Source organism: Neovison vison, chromosome 4, assembly GCF_020171115.1.
Source record: "Neovison vison isolate M4711 chromosome 4, ASM_NN_V1, whole genome shotgun sequence".
Lineage (NCBI taxonomy): Eukaryota > Metazoa > Chordata > Mammalia > Carnivora > Mustelidae > Neogale > Neogale vison.
In genome coordinates, this window is record NC_058094.1 from 184,931,997 (window position 1) to 184,944,847 (window position 12,851).

At 43.5% G+C, this 12,851-nt stretch overlaps 1 pseudogene; it reads right to left on the reverse strand.

Moving 5' to 3' along the window:
* Positions 1-9,965: 9,965 nt before the first annotated feature.
* Positions 9,966-10,563, reverse strand: LOC122905427 (annotated as a pseudogene).
* Between the last annotated feature and the right edge of the window lie 2,288 nt (positions 10,564-12,851).

Consider the following 12,851-nt stretch of genomic DNA (forward strand, 5'->3'; position numbering starts at 1 on the left):
ACCGTATGGGATGTGCTAGGGACACAGACCTGCCTGAAACTTGGCTCTTGCCCTTGAGGAGAGTGGAAAGAAAACACATAATGTGAATTATTTCTAAAAGCTCTCCAGCCAATGTAGAAAGAATAGCAGTCAGTATTGGAGTTCCTTTGCTAAATCTGATCCCACAAGGGATAAAGGAAAGGAAGTTTGCAAGTAAAGGAAATATACATGGGACTGTCATGGGGCCCTTGCAGAGACGTGTCAGCACCAAGGACATGCCATTTATAATAACTTCAGATACCGCAACACTGTAAACGTAGCCAGCATAAATAAACTTATCAAAACCCATGTTGTTGGAGATTTGGGGAAATAAGCCCTTTTAAACAGTGCTGGTGACACTCAAATACCTGGGACTCAGTATGTGTGAAATGAGTCTTTCTGGAATGTTCTCTAACAGAGAACAATGAAAATCTAAATGTATCGTGCTTTTTCCTCTGGTTTCCCAGTAGTTTTATTTTTGAGGCTGACTTACGAATTTAACCCTAAACAAACCAAAACGAGTGTATACAAGGATGTTCACAGCAATGCTGCTTATTCTAGTGAAAAATTAGATCTTAAATGGTTGATGAGAACGAAATGAAGTTTATGAAGTCATGCTGTTAATTAAAAATTACATTATGTCATAGAGTTAATTAAAAATTATATTTATAACTGTGCTGATTATGGAAAGCAGATATGGAATGATGGATTAAAAACAGTGCACATTTTGTGCATAATGAGATCAACTATATAATATACATATGTAGCAAAGATCGGAAGAGAATTTTGAGTGCTGTTAATAAAATTTTAAATTTCATCCTTTAAATATACTGAATGAAGTTCATAGTAAACAAAAATAATTCTACACTTGATCAATTTTTTACCTCCCCTCCCCCATTTTGCTGTGACGCAACAAGAAATACATAACATCGCCCTGTAAAAATCACCTGCCCAAAACGAATGTAACTCTGAGCAAGCAAGGAGACATGTCCACATGTGGGATCTTCTGCAATAGAGGTTGGCAAACAAGAGACGGATCCATGCTTCATATTTTGTACAGCCTGCAAGCTAAGAATGCTTTTTACTTTTTCAAATGGTTGAGAAAAGTCCAAAGAAAAATACTTAATGGCACATGAAAATGATGTGAAATTCGAATATCGGCTCATAAGTCGGCTTTTACTGGACGGTAGCCACGCTCTTCCGTTTATCTCGTCTGTGGCTGCTTTAATGCTACAGTGGTGGAACACCAATTAAATAACTTGTTATACACTCCCAAGATAATTTCATTTTCTCACTAGTCAGCCTGTATTTTTAGAATTATACTCAATTATTATTATTTTTTATTATTATATTTTGGACTTCATCGATAAAAGCTTTGTGGACACGTGGTGTCTTTTTTGTTTTGTTTTGTTGTTATTATATCACATCGCTGATTTTGCCTCTTGGCCCTCCGTGCTGAAAATATTTACTCCCTGGCCCTTTACAGAAAAAGTTTGCCAGCCCTTGTCCCCCAAGCCAGCTGGCTTCATTCCGCCTTCCTTCGGTCCCCAGCGCCCAGAGATGTTGATACGCCCACCTCAGACCTTGTCCCTCCCCCGCATCCCTTTGCAGGACTTCCCATCTTTCTCTTAACTGTCACCCGTGCCACCTCTGAGACCTCTGGTGCTCCGAGAGGAGGAAGCAGGCCCCCTGCCTAGCAGAGAGCCCAATGCGGGACGATCCCAGGACCCTGAGATCATGACCTGAGCTGAAGGCGAGGCTTAACCCACTGAGCCACCCAGGCAGCCCCCCTACTGGCATTTCTAACACACTTTTAAACCCTCCTTCATAGCAGTTACTAGGCTTTAGTTTTATTTTTATCTGACTGGGGACCAGAGTGTGTGTTTTGTGGTTTTTTAGTGCTGTGTGCCCCCCTCACTCATACCCAGGCACTGCACTGACTGAATGAATGAGTGAACATGCAAGAATGAAGGGTTAAGAAACGGAGCTAGACTTCCTAACCACTGTTCAGGACTGCACACAGCTGGGCTCATGGAGCAGTGTGGCAGGTGGTACCATATGGAACCTTTGCAAGGAGGAGGCACTGTGTGTGTTTTGTGTGATCCCTTGTGATAGAAAGCATCCTGTCAGGCTTCAGCTTAGCTCTAGCAGATCTGGGGATCAGACCAGGGCTGAAAGTTTCTTGGTTTCTTCCTCCCACCTCACACCTTTCCCCTTCCTGTCCCTTCTATCCTCATCTCCTCTTGTCTGATGTGCACGTTTTCTTTTTCCAAGAACATGAATGTGGAACTGGGGAGAAGGGAAGATGGGGGTTGCTAAAATTTTGAAGTAGGCTTTCATTAAAGGCCAGACGTGGGGCGCCTGGGTGGCTCAGTCAGTTAAGCATACAACTCTTATTTCTGACTCAGGTCGTGATCTCAGGGTCGTGAGATGGAGCCTCATGTCAGGCTCTGTGCTGGGCGTGGGGTCTGCTTGGGATTCTGTCTCTGCCTCTGCCCCTTCCCCACATCTCTCTCTCTCTCCCTCTCTTAAGGAAAAAAAAAAAAAAAAGCCAGACAGCCTTCGTCATCTTGTTCCCCTTTTCATGCCCCTTATTCCCCTGTCTTTTGAGCGCTACGGCTTTGTCTTAGCCCTCCAAAATCCGGTAAGAATATCAAAATTGCCTGCATGGTGCATTGATCCACTTCATGAAATTATTATTGTTGCTTTGGTTACAGGATGTAGTTTTTAAAAATCTAAAGAAAATATAATGCATCTGATTTTTTGAAATGCAGCAGACTTTTACTGAACTTTTGTTTTCATATCTACCTGGACCCTTTGGTAGTGTCCAAGATGAGAGAATAAACTCCTTGAGGGCCTATAATTTTTGTTTTCTGGCCGTAATCCCATAAAACTATCTACCCAAGAAGAAGGAAATACATTTGTCTCTGACCAACAGATTAACTCATTGGAGTTGGGTTGCCCAGGCAAAGCCTAATGGTAGGGTCATGTCCACAACGTGGGTGTTTATTGAAGAAGTAGGTTTATAAATTTTTGCAGCATTATTTTGTAATGTTGTGCTTCAAGCTTGAAAAGCCTAAGGAGGAAACAGTGCCCCAAAGAGAAGTCATATCTTATTATTTAAAAACAAAAGAGAAACTGGTTTGACAATCGTTTATTTACTACAAAAAACAAAACTCTAAATAGGAAAATACCATGGTGCCACATATTTCTCCCTGCCTGTTCCTAGGGGTTGTGTTTAATAAAATCCTGAGTGAGGGAAAGTTACAATGAGAAGCATACTGTGGCCCCTCACTCTTTTGTTCCATCCTTACCACTTGCATAATCTTTGTTTGCATTCAGGAAACTCCGTGAGATAATTTTTCTCCTTATAGTCTAAGGATTGCATAGTTTATTGGTGAGGTAGGCTCTCCAGCGTCAGGAATTATCAGCTGTGGCTTATATCGGGCGGTGTTCCCACCATCTCTAGGATGCAGGAGCTTACATGGTATAGAAAAACATATAAGGCTAAGAAAGAAAATTTGGAAAGTGGAGTGGTATCTGAAGTCCCATGAGATCCTTTTTCAGAGTTTTGTGTTTGCTGTGGTTAAAAAAAATGCAGAGTCAAGGGGCTATTAAGTAGAAGGGGCTTAGTGGAATTGCATATTACCCTATATTCTGGAAAAGGTCATTTGCATGTTCACTGGTACATTTGGAATAATGAGAGGCTTAAAAAAATCGTAAACGCTGTCACTCAGATTCTCCTGACACTCTGTTGCTTTGATTAGTGTTGCTTAATAAGGGATTGGGAACACTTACCCAGAATTGACACTGACCACCGGGAGAAGAAGGCTTTTGCATTAGGCCAAGCTATTAGGAGGGAATTAAATGGACATTTGGTTGCCGCTGAACAGTTGGCAAAACTGCACCATTGTCTCCCAGTAATTTTAAAAACTTGATTTCCTCTCTCTTGCCCATGTGCACCCATAAGCAGTAACCCTGCTTCAGTGAAAAAGAGAGCCAGTCTTTGCAACAGATTCACTGGGTCTGTAAGCGAGAGAGGTGTGGCAGGCCCTGCCAGTCATCCTTGCAAAGGGCCGTTCTGGATGGTATTGAAATGTGTTTCTTTTTTCCCAGCAGTGTGGTGGGAGGGGTGGTGGGAACAAAAAGGAAAAGGCTTTTAGGGGTGGGCTGGAGGCAGCATTATGGTCTAATAATGCCTAGGACTTGGTTAGAGAGCCTGCAAGCTCTTGTTAAAGACTTTTATCAAATTTCACAGGAGCCCAGGAGCGTAAGGTACTTATGCAGCGTCTGAGCTGAGGGATAAGGAGGGGAAGGTACCATGGGGTTTGAGGCCAAAGGGCGATTCTCAAAAGCCTCAGCCATACTCTTTAGCAGTTACTAACCTGGGATTTATTGTACACCCAAGTCTGGTGGTTCTTTGCCTTTGAAATCTTTTAAAATTACAGTGTCACTAACAATTCCTAGAAAATTGCAAGGGGACCATTGTCCCTGCACCAGGGTTCTTTTCATATTACACTGCTGCACTTCGGAGCATCACTGTGGCTTGGGGCCATGGACCCTTTCCCTGCAAACTGCTCTTTCCTTTCTTGCCATAAAAGGCAAAAACTACCAGTGTAGAGAAAGCCTCAAGAGGGCAGGAGTGCTCACGGGACCTGCAAACACATCTCTCCAGCAGGGTGCTGGCAGCCAGTAAAAGTCATGTTTCCTAGAACATGTAATGAACAGGCAGGTAGCATGGCTTGAAAAAAGAGGCTACGGAGAAGTAGTATGATCCCAACTATGTAAAACAAAACTGCGTTCTGTACATGCCCACTCGTGGTCTAACTGCTCGGGGGTCTCTGCTGCCAGCAACACTGGGCACACCATGGGGACTGGAAATGCCTCTGAGCTCAGTGACCGCCGACCATGCCCTTCACCTTGACCAAGCCATCGTGCAAATTTACGGACCTTTTACTGTGCAGACTTACCCAGTCTCTGCCTCTGAAGAGTTTCAGACCAAAATGCAGAGAAGCCTGGGCCTGTCCTTGATCATTGCTCAGTGGTTGAGAGCACCGAGAGTACAATGGGTGATTCCCGGCCCAGAATTTGCCCCTTGAGTTGCTCCTGCATTATGTATTTCCTGCATTTCTTGCATCTGGGATCCTCAAAGGCTCATCTTTCAAGAGTCCTCAGGTGCTCTGGATTTCTCCTTTCATTCTCCTAAGCTTGCTTCTCTGAGCATCAGGCACGGGCTGTGTCTTGCTAATGCTTTGAGATCTCCCCGGAACAGATAAGCCGAAGGACCATGGGGCCAGTGAGCGGTCAGTGAGTGACTTTGATACAGGGAGTCTGTGCCTAGGTCGGTACTAGGCGCATAGTAGGAGCTTAGTACCTAGTTACTTCTCCAACTAGTGAGTTTAGCATAGATATTATTCATCAAGTAAACCCACTGGGAGCTAACCAGCCACTACTTTACATCTTAAGCCTTGAAAACCAGGACATGTTCTATATTGTGTCAGAACAGCATCAGCGCATTCAAATTTCAGTAAGAGTACTTTATAAAACAAATGCAGTTCTATCAGAAGATAGCGTAAGTGAGCACCCAGGTATTATTCGAAAAGTCCTACAAAGGCCTTTGGCACAACCTTACCCATTCCAATGTGTTATTGTTTTCTAAGAGAATAGACCTTGCCCCTTTTCTTTACATAAATGCGCATAAACTCTAGGAAGGCTACATGGTGTACCTGTTTCCTGCAGGATAGCAATAGATTTCCATTTTAATAAGGTCTGTTCACAGCAGAGGCGTGTGAATGTATTTTCCAGCTGGTGAAAGCAGGATGGCACCTGTACCACAGACAGTATTTAAAACAGAAGCTGTAAAAACATGTTTGTGTTGTTCATCCTCTGTTCGACACTCATTGAGCCAAGCTGTCAGGTTAGTAGGGATCATTGGATGATACAGCAGTGTGTTAAAAAAAAAAAAAAAAAAAAAAAAACGAAAACAAAAACATGTGGGCTTTAGAATGATACAGATTGAAAACTGAATCCCTGCTGTGCTACTTATTAACTATATGATGTCAAGCAAATTCTTTGATAACTCTGGGCTTCACATTTCTCTCTGCAGTGGGAAAAATGATCACTGCTTCCTCCGGCACACTGCCCTGAGAGTGGAAACTCCATTTTCGTCTGTTTTGCTTGCAGTGCCTCCTCAACTCCTGAGCCGTTGCTGGCACGGAGTGGGCATTTAGCAAATTTGCGTTGAATGCACAAATCATGGGGTTATTGTAAGGATCGAATAGGATATTGATAAAAGCTGTTGCTTACTGTGTGCCTGCTTGTCAGTGGTAGCTACTGTTATTTCAGGGATCAGAGAACAGCTGGGCAAGTAATCAGATCTGGGACTGGTAGCTTGAAGGCAAAGGCTCCTGTGGCCAGTGTGGGGCAGGAAGTCAGATCCCAGAAGTGAAGATCAAGGTCAGAGGCCTGAGTTATTTCAACTGGGGGCTTAGACCAGTGGTCTGAAAGTCATCCAAAAACAGAGGGCAGAGTTGACCATTTCTGGGTTTTCCTGGGTTCCAGTCCCCACCATGCCAGTATCTGCTTCTGTAGCATAATTCCAAGGAGGTGAATGGTTGGACTTCCCTCCTCTTCTGTGCCTCCCAATGAGTTGAGTGGCCAGAGTCCATGGGTGTAGCGGGAAATACCTGTAATTGGGACTAGGGCTGTGGGCGAGGAGTCAGTGGAGATGTGGGAGTGTCCTTTAGAACCCACTCTGGTGGAATGGCAGCCCGGTATAGACATCATAAACGTGTAGAGGAGGCTTTATTTTCTCAGCTGCTGTTTGGTTTGTCACTTTACAAGCAGCTGGGCAGTTGAAGACTAAAGGCTACTGGGAGGAAAGCACACGTTTCCTTAGAAGATTTAACAGTGATGTTCATGCAAGAATTCTAGATCAGCTGGCTGGCTCTGAGCCCCTATCTACAGCAAAGAAAGATATTAAGAAGTTCTTTGGGCCTTGTAGCAGCTGGAGGAGGCTGTGATTCAAATGTTACGGCTTGGTCTCTATCTCTACCTGGCCCCGACTTTCATTTAAAACTGTTGATAGGGTACCTGGGTGGCTCAGCTGGTTAAATATCCAACTCTTGATTTCAGCTCAAGTCATGATCTCAGGGTCCTGGGATGAAGCCCTGCGTTTGGGCTTCTTGCTCAGAGGGGAGTCTGCTTCTCTCCCTCTCCCTTTGCCCTCCCCTTGCTCACGTGCACGAGCACATCCTCTCTCCCTCTTTCTAAAATAAAATAAATAAATATTTTTAAAAATAATAAAATAAAACAAAGCTCTACTGACCAGGAGAATTTGAACACTGATGTAAAGAAGTTATCGTTAATTTTACTTAAAAATGCTGTTGTTGCATTTTTAAGAGCTCTCTGATATCATACAACATGGGATATATTTTTTTCTTTTACAAACTTTATCCTAGAATCATGCATGATTACATAAATGATTATTTATGATATGAAACATTAACATGGTTCTGAAAGTCAGAACTATACAAAAGGTACATTCAGAGACATGTACCCTGCCCCACACACATCCGATCTACTCTCTGCCCACACACCTCCCTCTCCACAATTTCTTTGCTGCAGGTTTATCTTTCCTGTGTGTTTCCCCTTAGCGACAAGCCGATGACAGTTATTTGATATCCTCTTTCTTACCAAGAAGGAACATATTTAAGAACACTCTAGCACTTTGCTTTTTTTTTCTCCAAGAATATGTCCTGGAAATCACTTCATAGGAGTCATAGAGGTCTTCTGCGTTCTTTTTTAAAGATGAAAACGGGAATGGCGTGGCCCCACGGTGTGACTGTGCCATAATTTATGCAGCCCCTCTCCTCTGCTAAGGCATGGAGGTCACTTCCAGGGTTTTCCAATTACAAACAAGCTGCAGTTCACAAGCCCGCAGACGTGCATGTTGGTACTGTAGGAGGTATGTGAGTGGGGTGACTTCCTGGAGTAGCACTGCTGGGTGTTTTAATGCACATACAGTTGTGTTAGCCATTGCCAAAGTCCCTCCACAGTGGGGACACCGCTCTGCGTTCCCACCAGCAACGTATGGTGGTGTGGGTTTGCTTACGGGCTCACCAACAGAATGTGTTGCGGTGTGATACTTTTTTAAATTTTTGCAAGTCTGGTAGTGAGAAATGGTACCTCAGTGCAGTTTTAATTTGCATTTCTGTACTGATGGGTAAGGATGAACATCTCTTCCTGTGTAAGTACCATTTTTACATCTTTTGGAGGGGACATGAATTGTCCCCCATGTTCTACCCCATTTTAAGTCTTTTCTCCTTTGTTTTTAAGATTTAAAAAATGATCTTGGGGATGTTAGCTATGATACATGTTTTAAATATTTTCTCCCAGACTGTCGGTTGCCTTGACTTTATGATGAAGTTTTTGGCTACATAAAGGCTTTTTCCTTTATAAGATTAAGGCCCTATCAATTTGAGATGCTACCCTTATCTTATGCTAAAGTTTCATATGTACTTGAGTCTGCCTCTTTCCTATTTTATTCTATGAGCCTGTTTGTCTAAGGATAAGCTAATACCAGTTTTAATTAGGGAAGATTTAGAGTATGTTTTAATGCCCAAGAAACAAGTTCTTTTTTGGTGTGTTCCTATCCTCTCTTCCATATGAACTTTAATATCAACTGAAAAACATCTTTTAATGACTGCATTAAATTCATTCACAGTTACTGATACATAACGGTCTCAACTTAGTCATGTAATTGTATCGTTATCGTGTGCACTGTCTTTCCAAGGCTTCCTTCTCTGAGTGAAGTGGTCTTTGCTTGCTCACTCCATTATTGATTGATGGGCTATATTCAGGAAGGCTTCCATTTCTGTTCTCAGGCTCCCCTTTGTACCTGTACATGTTAATGCCCATAGACTTCCATTTTTCTTAGATAGCCTCTTGTTTATCAATTCTTAATTGTGTCCTTCCATGCTCCTCTGTCCCACACACACACAGTCTTGCATCAATCATTGAACACATCGCACGCTCACTGTCAGTCCTTAGGCTCAGGCTCCCCATTTAGTTCTTGGGTGGATGGAGCCCACCTTCTGGCAGATTCCAAAAGATGGGCTGATAGGCTGAGAATTCTTGTATGTCTAAAATGGTTTAAAGTGGTTTTTCTGGGCCTTGCTACTTGAAAGACACATATATCCTTGATTCATGCTTTCCTTGAAAATACCTCTCCATCACTGCTTTGCTTTATGTATTGTTTTTGAGACATCTGATGCCACTCTATTTCTTTTGTAATGTAAGTTATTAGTTTGTTTTTTTTGTTTGTTTTTTTTTGCTTAGAAGCTTTGAGAAATTTTTTTTCTCTGTCTTTGAAGTTTGCTAGCGTACTAGAATGTATCTTAGATTTGACTGTCCGTGGTCAATTTTCCCAAGCATCTGGCAAGCCCTTTCGATGTACAGATTCAGCCCTTCTTTAACTTAGAAATTTTTCTTACAGTCTTACATAGTGAGACCATTTGTTCTGTTCTTTCATTTTTCTTCTCCTCAGGCTCTGATTATATGCATGTTGTTTCTTCTTTGCTTGCGTCTCACTTCAACAACATCCCCTCTGACCTGTTCTGCTTCTTTGTGTTAGTGTCTGTCATTATCCCGCTTGTTTCCCTGCCTTTCCCCAGTGTTCTCTACTAAACTTCATGTGAATATCTTCTTCCTCAGACATCTTGAAATTTAGTCTTAATTTCTGCGACAGTTTTATCATTTTCTTCCAAGTTTTTTAGAGTATACTAAATCCTTTTCATTTCATTTCTGTCCTTAATTTCTGATTCAAGGACTTTTTAAAAAGTCTTTTACCCCAAATGCTTGAGGACATTAAAACCAGTTCGGTGTGCCATATTAGGCAGTTTTCTTCTGTTTCGTGGTGTTTTTTTCCTTGGGGGTGCAGCATGTCTTCAGCATAGGTATTTTTTCAACATTTCATTATGAAAAATGTCAAATATTGGAAGCATTGCTGATGTGTGATTGGGCCTGGATAAGCGGATGGACATTTCAGGAAACATCCCGTCAGGGCAACTGATCACATCATCAACAAATTGAGGTGGTAAGACAAGAGTCTTGGGCTGGGCTTTCGGTCTCAGATACTCCTATCTGGTTAGCAGAGCATTTCAAGGACTGTTGATTCAAAAGGCCAGATGCCAGACCTGCACGGGACTGCAACCGGTTTGACCATTTATGTGCTTGAAGGAGTTGACTAGAGAAGAGTTTTGTCCCACACAGGATTCAGGCTTCACTGCCCACTGTTACCGAAAGGATTGTTCTCAGATGACTTGCTTACCAAATTGCTCAGACATTCTAGCTCATTGCAATCCCAGTTCATTGTGCAGTGAAGGCCCTCTCCCGGCCCTCCAGCCTCTCCTTGTTCTGCATACCATCCTTCAGGCAGTAGAACACCCCGTTCACACTGGAGCCCAGCGCCTGGATGGCACAGATGGCCTAAGCAAAGGCTCCAGGTCTGCCATGTTGCCATTGCCCAGGATATATGTTTTTCATATAACATATGAGGGGAAAAGCAGGTCGGGGTAAAGGTAGAACAGGATTGGCTGTGCGTGGATAATTGTGGAAGCTGGAGCACTACATGGGGCCTCATTATACTACTCCACTTTTGGGATGCCTGGGTGGCTCAGTGGGTTAAGCCTCTGCCTTCGGCTCAGGTCATGATCCCAGGGGCCTGGGATCGAGCCCCGCATTGGGCTCTCTGCTCAGCAGGGAGCCTGCTTCCTCCTCTCTCTCTCTCTCTGCCTGCCTCTCTGCCTACTTATCGCTCTCTCTGTCAAATAAATAAATAAAATCTTAAAAAAATTTTTTTTAAATTATACTACTCCACTATGTTAATTTTCCATGATAAAAAAAAATGTTAACATCAACAACTCAAAATTATGCAAAATAGAGGTGGTTTAGCACCCCTAAGGAGGGTATTATGTAGCATGCTTTCCCTAATTCAAATGAATAATTGAGACCAACCATTATATGCTTGTTATTTTTTATTTTATTTTATTTTTAAAGATTTTATTTATTTGTCAGAGACAGAGCACAAGCAGGGGGAGCGGCAGGCAGAGGGAGAAGCAGTGTCCCTGTTGAACAGGGAGCCCGATGTGGGGCTTGATCCCAGGACCTGGAATCGTGACCTGAGCTGAAGGCAGATGCTTAACTGACTGAGCCGCACAAGAGCCCCTATTATATGCTTTTTAATTAAGAAAAATAAAAACCATGTAGGCACAGAACGTCTGTTTAAAATTCTGTGTTGCTCCCCCTCTGCCGTCATATAGTCTGACTCCTGTTTTTCCAGAGATTAATGTTAAGGTTTTTACGGCCACTTGCCTGCAACAGACATACCATCTCTAATCACTGAGTTATGGAATGTTTTGGTTTTTCCCTCCTCTGACTGAGCACTGATAGGAAGGACTCTGAAGGGGAGTGTCATAGAAGCAGTAAGCTGGGCATCCCTGTCTCCCTTGCTACTTTTTATTTAAATCAACCTGGAGCCCTGGTAGGAGCACCAGATTACATTGATTTGAGACACTGTTGCCTTTACTGTCCCATGCCTTGGTACAAGGACACCGCTAGCTGTTTTCAGACAAAGCAGAGAGGACATCGTGGGAATTGCTAAGGCAGAAATTTCCCAGCCAGCAAGCCTTCTCGGCACCAAGGTCGCCCCACCCAGATAAGAATTTTCACCTTCAGCCTTGTCCCCTTTCTGACTATGTGCTGCTTGTTATTGTGTTGCTGAAGGCTTCTGGAGGGTGGGGTGGGGAGAGGAACTTGAAAACTTTAAAACCAACTCTGAGGCAAAAACTTTCTTGGAAAATGTGTTATGGCTTAAAAAACAAAAACAAAATAAAAAAAACTGCGTGGGTCCACAAGCAGGTGAACCGGGCTTCCCGAGAAGTCAGATCACAGGCATCCAGGAACTTATGTAAACCTCACAACTGTGAAATACAGACTTTTGCCCTTCGGGCATTGCAGACTGTCACATTTTTTAGAAACTACCATTGGTTTGACTAGGAGAAGAGAAAGTACAGTCGTGCTGGGGTCAGATCTGTGACAGGATCCTCATGGCTTGCACACAGAACCAAAGGGACCCAGTAAAACCCATTCATTTAGTTCAGGGGCCCCTCATGCAAAAACACCAGTGAGGACTGGTAGGTGAGCTCCCTTTTTTTTGCCATTAGTTCATAACTACTGCTAAAAATGTATACCAAAAGCGCTTACCATATCCACAGAAAGGATTTAACACAAAAACAAGCCAGCTGCTGAAGGGAAAAGACCCACTGAAATGTGGCACGTCTTGGCTCATCTCCTCAAAGGCCAGGTTTGGACTTCCTAGGGGATCATAAGCCCTTCTTCCCCCCTCTCCCCCCCTCCCCTGAGAATAACTGTGGAAAGCTAGAGTTACGAAGGGGAACGTGGAGACTCACCACCATGGTAGGGGTGATTCCGCGGTAGGGTGGTGGGGGATACAGAGAGCACTGTGCTCTCTGGACACACAGGTACTGTCCCCAGGAGTGGGAGGACACCTGAGCAGGGACGGGAAGGCTGTAGGCTTCCCTGTCAGATGGACCTGACCCCAAGCTTAGTGGCTAATGGAACCTGAGCAAATCCTTTTGGATCTCAGTTTCCTCACCTGCAAAATGGAAATACTACTGCTCTATGGGGTGGTAAAGGGATTAGTGGGAATGACGGTTTGAAAACCTCAGCCCAGTGCCTGACACAGGCAGATGTGCCGTTCTGTGAGGGGTAGCCCCTCAACGCCATTCCCCCACAGACGGGGTTAGAGCATG